Source organism: Brienomyrus brachyistius, chromosome 2 (assembly GCF_023856365.1).
Source record: "Brienomyrus brachyistius isolate T26 chromosome 2, BBRACH_0.4, whole genome shotgun sequence".
NCBI classification, from domain to species: Eukaryota; Metazoa; Chordata; class Actinopteri; order Osteoglossiformes; family Mormyridae; genus Brienomyrus; species Brienomyrus brachyistius.
In genome coordinates, this window is record NC_064534.1 from 4,442,465 (window position 1) to 4,450,477 (window position 8,013).

The following is an 8,013-nucleotide window of genomic DNA, read 5'->3' on the forward strand; positions in this document are numbered from 1 at the left end:
TAAGACAGAGGAGAAAAGGGACAGTGAATCAAAACGATGAAAATCTCACTGTGCCATATTCTGCTATTTTTGAGAAGCACCCGGTGGCTAAAAGGACCCCGACTGCTGCAGACGGACCCTCGTGGCGAATCCCGGATGGCAGGCGCCTCCCACGCACAATCCTGCGGGTGCAGATGGGCAGGCAAACCAGCTCAATATTTTCCCTCTTTAGAGGATTTCACATCGATTCATATTGATTTATTTATACTGCCACTGGATGACGGTTCAGCATTGGCAAAGAGGAATTTGTGTAGGTGTTTCACAGCTGATAATAAGGGTCTAGGATTATGAATTGTCAGCATATTCCTGCCAGCTCTCACAGCTAATTAGAAGCTTGAAATATTCCCTGATGGCCAAGAGATGCACTCACCCCTGTCCGACTTAGGTGGCGTAGAGCTTAAGGAACTCAACTCAAAACAAAGACCCAGGTTAAAATACTGTGGATGATTAATGCGTCCGTGTGCTTTGTTGGGATAACTGCTGCTCTTCATCTCTTTTACTGAGCGAATCCTGCTGTGTCTCCCTGACTCCTGATTCTCCGGTTCATCATCTCAGAACCACATTTAGTTACATGTTGTTTCTGCTTGTACAGATCCTGCTTCATTCTGCGAGAGCGAGACCTTGTTTTGGTTAGATTGCTGTTTACACCGTGTGCTGTGTCACTCAGATAGCGAGGAATGAGGTGACAAGCCAGGCCTTCCCTCGGACAAACGGCTGTTTGAAAAGCCCTGAAGGAAATCAGTTAAGACGTCGGGCTCCGGAGTGCCCTCAGCCAGTCAGGTGCCACTCATTACCGGCCTGAAGTCCTCTGATTGTCCCCTGTGTTCCATGCTTATCCTCCCATGGTGTCATACAGCAGTCTTAATAGCAGAGGTGGAAAGATTTTGATTCAACCAACCAGTTGAAACGTCACTGCGCCATACTCTGGGACATCTGCTCTTAATGTATTAGTGGGTCCAGGTTACTGTCACCTTCCTGCGATCATCTTCACCAGTTTATGAAACCCGCCTATTAAACGTTTCCTCTGTGAGGTTCATGCCGTTTGTAAGGTATTGGAAGTTTGCAGTATTATTTCTCTCTGTTGATCTGATTATTAGTTGTAATTACAATTTATTTAGCAGACTTTTGTCCAAAGTGATGTACAATCGAAAACATGGTCAGCAATTGGGGGTTAAGGGCCCATCGATGAGATCACACTGCCCACTCTGGGATTTGAACCAGTGACCTAGTTGCCATTTGTGCTCTGACCATCTGCCTGTATTTTGATTTAACAGTTTGGGTTCCGATTTTGCCTCGGCTTTCTGACTGATTGCCTGTTGACGGATTCAGTTTTGGCTCTGGTGAATAATCCACCATGGAGCTCTCTGTGCATGGGCCTCCATCGGATTTATCACAACAGTGAGCTAAACAGACCATCAACACGTTACCCAAAGTAATCCATTAAAGACAGAGATGGAAAATCCAGGTCCAGAAAGCACAAATCCAGACCAAGGCTTTGTTTCAACCAACCAGTTGAGTATAAAGATTCATAGCCACAGAGAACTCAACTGGTTGGCTGTTGGATTACTTTTGTGAGTAACTTCCTCGTCACTGTAACACAGCTGTCCCAGATTGGCCTGTTTATCCTTAAGAAAGTGACTGCGGCCAACTGGACTAATTTCATCACTTCAGCTGGCTGTGATCTTCAGGCAAGATCAACAGAATTGAAATTGATTTAGTAATACAACCCCTTATGAGCACTGGTCATATGGTCGGTTCACAGTCTATGTAGAGTCCCTGAGGCAGACGTTTTCATTTGTTCTGATCCCACCCACTGTCCACGATTGGCTGACATAAATGTGATGCCGTGGGGTTGGTCAACAAGACTAATTATGCTGTTACCAGCATGCTTTGCACCTCATTTGTGTAAATAGTATAAATTAATATATGTATTTATGTTAATGGTAAATGTCATAACCGGGTAATGTTTGCCATGGAATATGTGTTTAAATTGAGTGTTGAGTGTTGTTTAAATTGTTAGCTTCCCTTTCTGTGCCGCTGCTGGTATTAGACCAAGAGTGGCTGTTAATATGGAGCAGCTTCCATTTTAAGAGCTGACATCTCTATTAAAATGACTCACACTCATCACAATGCATTCATTTGCTCTCTCTGTGTGGGTCGGCTGTATCAGACACATTCTGTGGCCTCTAGGGTTGTGGTGTGACGGAAGGAACAAGATGCCGTTGGATTTAAGTATCTGACAGGTTGCTCTTGCTGACCTGGCCGGTTTCGTTTTTTCCAGACCGTCTGAAGTTTACGGCCAACATTAGGCATTTCTTGGCACAGAAAGGCTTTGTGACAGTAATAACAGAGATGACCAAAAACAAGCCCCTCTGCCCGTACTTCCCAAATGGCAGGGTGCAGGGGGGGGACCTTACTGGATGGGACAGTGGGAACTCCCTAAATTACTTGGCTGGGGAGGGCAGGTGAGTGAGTGGGGTTGTTCCACAGCCAAACATAAATTCTGTGGAATTCTCGCAGGCTCTATAACAAGCAGACAGGAAATGGTGCTGATTAAATGAACTGGGGAGTAGAGGATGATGAGAATTTAAGGGGACCGTTTTGCAGTTTGGTTAGAAGATGCTTGGGGTGCTCGTCCATGCTGGTGACGTCACTGCCGCTCTCTGATGAGTTGTTATGTTGCTATGGTTAGTTTCCAATTACCTGCCATGACAACGATCAAACGCTGAGGCCGCCGGCTTCTCAGAATGCAAATGAGGCTACAGTAGTAGGCAGGTATTTTCCCCATAACTCTCTCACTGGTGTGCAGCTGTGCGATTGCTTTTCCTGTCAGTTCCAAATTGTTTTCTCTCCTCACTGGTGTGCATCTATGCGATTGCTTTTCCTGTCAGTTCCACATTATTTTCTCTTTTCACTGGTGTGCATCTATGCGATTGCTTTTCCTGTCAGCTTCACAGAGTGTTCATTCCTCGCTGGTGTGCATCTGTGCGATTGCTTTTCCTGTCAGCTTCACAGAGTGTTCATTCCTCACTGGTGTGCATCTGTGCGATTGCTTTTCTCATTGGGAGTTTTCACTAAACCCTTCCACAACCATAGAGCTACTATATCAGACTGCACCTGCTCTAGACAGAACAAGATCAGCCCATGAGAAAGGGGAAGTCAGAGAGTGGCGTACAATCATCCTGCATATAAACTGCACAGATGGAAACAGCCACTCTTTCTTATTTACTTATTTGTAGACACGGACACATGTGTTTGCAAGTCACAGACCCATGTGTGTCTGTGATCTATCAGGTGTGGAAATCCATCACCTTCTTCTGTATAAAAGGATCTATCAGGCAAATAAATCAAAGGCCAGAACCCTCAGCTGAACCTTTGCTGGTATCCAAACAAGAATGAAAATCAGAGACACTCCCACTGACACACCCACTAAAGCCTATTGGGCAAGGGTCACAAATGCACAGCTGTCATTGGACCTTCTCCATCAGAGACTCACGCCTGATGCTCCGCCCATTGACACATTCCCAAGGTGTGATCAGTTAGGGTTAGGGACCTGTGTTTTTGTGGATGGGTGTTTTCGGTGAGAAGACGGCCTCCCCTAAGGGCGCCTCCCACACGCCTCCTCGTCCCGCGGCCGTAGGCGACTCCCTAAATGTGCCGCGCTCCTCCACATTAATCCAGCGTAGGGCACAATGGCTGCTCTCTCTGCCCAGCTTCACACTGCTGTGATCTCCTCCCATGCCACGTGTCTCCGGGTGGGAGGAGACACGGGTGTGTCTACTTCTCATCGTGACACCAGCGCCCTAAACGGGAGCACGGGGCGGACAGTGGTTGTCCTCTTTCATTTTTCTTTAACTGGAAATCAGGAGTGCCTCACACCTCCAGGGCTGTGCGCCTGATTCCCGCCCCTGACAGCATAAGCAGCTTGCATTTCTTCCCCCTGTGTTCATGAAAGTTTCCTCTCACTGTATAAGAACATGATGTCAGGTGCACTACTGACTCTAAACTGCCCCAGTGTCCCCTGTTGGGTGACATATGCTTCCTGAAGCCCAGGATGACCAGCAACCTGTCCTAGATAAGTGTTTGGAAGATGACTGAACTACTGAGACAGTAATTTATTTACTATCAGATATTTAGTTACTACTAAGACAGTAATAAAGGATATTGTTGATATATTATGGGAAGTAGCCTTCATTGTGATGATTATTAAGAGAAGGGTAACTGCTGAAGGGTGTCGAAGTCAGGCACACTGAAGTGTAACGCACTTTAAGGACCTGTTTGTTCCTGACACAGCAGGGACACGCTGACAGGTAGATGGCAAATCACACGCCTGTGCATGTTGTGACACGCCAGCAGCCAGACGCGTGTGTTCCTGTCTGAGCCCAGCCCCCCCCCCCCCCCACTCCCCCATTGGGAATTAAATGTGCATCCTTTACCTTGGAAGGTGTTGTGTAAGCTTGGGGGGCGGGAAAGGGTGAGGGTGTGCGTCGGTCTCAGCCAGAAATACGTAACACACTGCTGTAGAGCTACTCGAGTTCAGGGAAAGCGGGGGGGGGGGGGGGGGGGGGGGGGCAATAATTCCCACAGAAGTGATGTGACAAATTATGAAATTATATTTATTTGCCATTTGCGCAACCACATCGGAATGCTTCCAGTGTCCCATCCATCTCGCCTCCAAACACACATGCAGAGCTCACAAAATGTCTTGGGACACTCACAAGCAGTGTTTAACATATCCGCACATATCCTCCGCAGAGACATTTTCCTTCCCCTATTTATTAAACGTCATCATTTTTTTTCTAGCTAAACTCGTTCAGTTCCGTTCTGGCCATTTTGCTGATAATTGCAATCGTGGTCATTGACTCCCAAAAGGATACTAAACACAAACGTTTGGTGTTTTATGTCATTGCAAAGGTGTCGCTAAATAAAAAGCACCCAGTGATGCTTGGCAATGAACTTATTAACTCAGAATAGCTCTTTTAAGAACTATAATTTGAGTTTAAATTTATTACTGGTTGACATTAATGTTTTACTTAAAACTTGTTTCTGATGTGACTTTTTATAAAAACAAACGAATAAAGTAATGATTTTTGTTACAAAACCAATAAATTTGGCATGTTTCTACTGAATTAAGCAAGTGACCTTCTGTGAGTGCTGTATATACAGTTCAGAGTAGAGTACAGGGTCCTGACATTGGTCTGGTACCTCTGCAGCACTTTTCAGGGAGGGGGGGGCCCTTGCTTAGGGCCCAGCAGAAATGTAACTATCCTACCATGAGATTCAAACCCATGACCTTCACAAGCACAGAGGGCTTAACCAACTGAACTACACACAGATTGCAAGCATACGTGCTCTACATGTCACACGCTCTCGCAACTCCCCCCACCCCCACCCCCACCCCCGTCAGGAAGGGCTGTTTTGTCCAGAACATATAGTTCTGGTTGCTGTGTCTGTCTGCAGCAAAACAGGCAGCATCTGCTGATGGGCCCCCTAGTCGGGCCCGTCTGTCACCCCGGCATCCCGCCACAGGAAAGGCACAGCCTGACGTGTCACTGTCCCATGCCGACAGACGCCCAGGTGTCCCACAGCCATCCGCGGTCCGTCACAGCTGCCATCTGGACTGGGGCCTTGATCTGAGAGAGTTAGGAAGCCTGGGGAGGGTGACGACACAATACAGACACAAATCTGAGGGCCGAGGGCATGTGTTTACAGACACGTGAAGGACATACATACACACGTGCCAAGGTAGGTTCCCGGCAGAACAGGAGCACCTGATTCTGACTCACACGACAAACCTTACTTTTTTTTTTGAGCTATAAAAATTTGCTGCTGAGGATTGTTGAGGTCTCCACCCCAGGCCTGACTCTTAGGTGGGGAAACATGAAGACGTGATGGGGATGTATGTCAGGCGTCACTCAGCAAACAGTGCAATAAGGCAGAAATAAAATTCAGCTGGTGTTTCTCCTTCATCTTCAGTTTAGGTATACATGTTGACCAATAGAGGGCGGTATTTAGACAGTTTTACTATAAACGATAAAGTACTTTACAATCTTTTGCATTTTCGTTTATGTTTGCTTGACTAATCTTGGACATTTCAGATGATTTTTTCCCTTTTAGATTGTTAATGTGGGCATCAGGGCAGACTTATGGTCGCGTGATTCAGCCTGCAGGAAAACCCAGTGCGTTCAGCTACATGCCAACACGTAAAAAAAATCAGTTGACATACGCACACACATTTTCCCCACTATTCATCAGAAGCAGTAAATCGGTAATCACTTGGAGTTTAGAATATTGTTCAAGTAAAGAAAAAAAAACTAATTTGGGGAGGCAGGTAGCCCAGCGATCTAAGTCTGTGATCAGAAGGTTGCTGGTTCAAGTCGCAGCCTGTCTTTGGGCCCCTGAGCAAGGCCCTTAACCCCCAGCACCACGGGCGTCATTATTATTACGGCTGTGACATGCCAATAAAACGTCTGCATTTATTGGGTAAGGGTCACCCACCCATGCACCTTCCGGCCAGGCATTCTGGTCTGGGTTGGGGGGCTGGAGCCTATCCCAGATGACACAGGGTACAGGAGGGATGGGGGAAGGGAGGTTGTAACCCCCACCCCCCAATAATCAAAACCGGCCATACAACCCCCCCAATAATTCTGTCTCCCCCTAAATGGGTGGATACCTCTGTGAGTTCTCCTATTGTGAGTCACTAATACATTCCTCACAGTTATGCAACGAGGGTGCTCTCTGAGGAAGGGGCTTCGCTCTCCATCCCCTTAATAGGGCTTCCCAGAACCCACTAGCCCCAGACACACTGCAGTGCAAACCATTCACACAGCTGTTACCCTCCCTCTGGAAGCACTCGGGTTGAGCTCGCCTGTTAATGAAAGGTCTGTTTTTTATTTTGTCCACTCTGTTGTACCCTCCCCCACCCCCTAGGGTCACAAAGGTATGTTTTCTTCTTATTTTTTAGGTAGATTTAGAAGATTGGCAGGATTATCCCTGTCATATCATCGATAAATGATGGATGATTGAATGTAGGCAGCTATGGAGTTACGAGGGATTTTTGGTTTTTTGAAAGTGAAATATTGTTACAGTAATTCCCTTAAGCTGAAAGATATTTGAGATTTATTCTTCAGTCTATTCCTTTATTCAAGATGGATTACATAGTTACACAAAGGACTTTTTACAAACCTGAATTAATAATGTTCACTCTGACCAAGATAAGAAGTTGGATGGATGGATGGATGGATGGATGGATGGATGGATGGATGGGTTTATGGATGAATAAAACTGTGTAAGTTCAGGGTCTTCCATAAATAAAGTCTTGGTCTTCCAGTCAGACAAGTCGCACATCCATTATCCAAATGAGGACTTGCACTTGACACCGCGGCTGTGGGAAGCACACTTGTTAAGGCTTTGATAGGCAGCTGACGGCAGATTACCCAGACTGTTTCACATGGATAAGGAGTGCAGATAGTCAGACCTCTGATGTTTGTTTTTGGGTCACTCGCAGTCCAACCTGCAGCAGTTTAATCTGCCCTTGTCAGATGTGGATATTTAACCACGAGAAAAACTCAACACAAGCGACAATCCGCACTGCCCGGTGTTATGTTCAGACACTAACTAGGACGTTAGGGCAACGGTGACACATGCTTTTGCCTATAACATATTTTGCATCATCAAAGTCCGCAATGCGTAAAACTGGAAACAAAGTAAAAGCGATCAAGATGTGTCAGCAATGTGGAGTAAAAATCATAGAGATTAGCAAGGGCGGTGGATCATTAGTCGCGCTTTGTAAATAGCGACCGTATCGCAGCGATATCATCTGTGCGGTAGATTTATTCGTGACTGTATCCGCCGTAAAAGCCGAGAGTCTCCACGACCCCCCGCACGCAGCCCTCCCCCGCCTTATTGGGAGCCTCCGGGCTGCATTCCTCTGCCTTCCCGGCAGCGAGCGGAGGCGTCCCACCCCCCTTAACG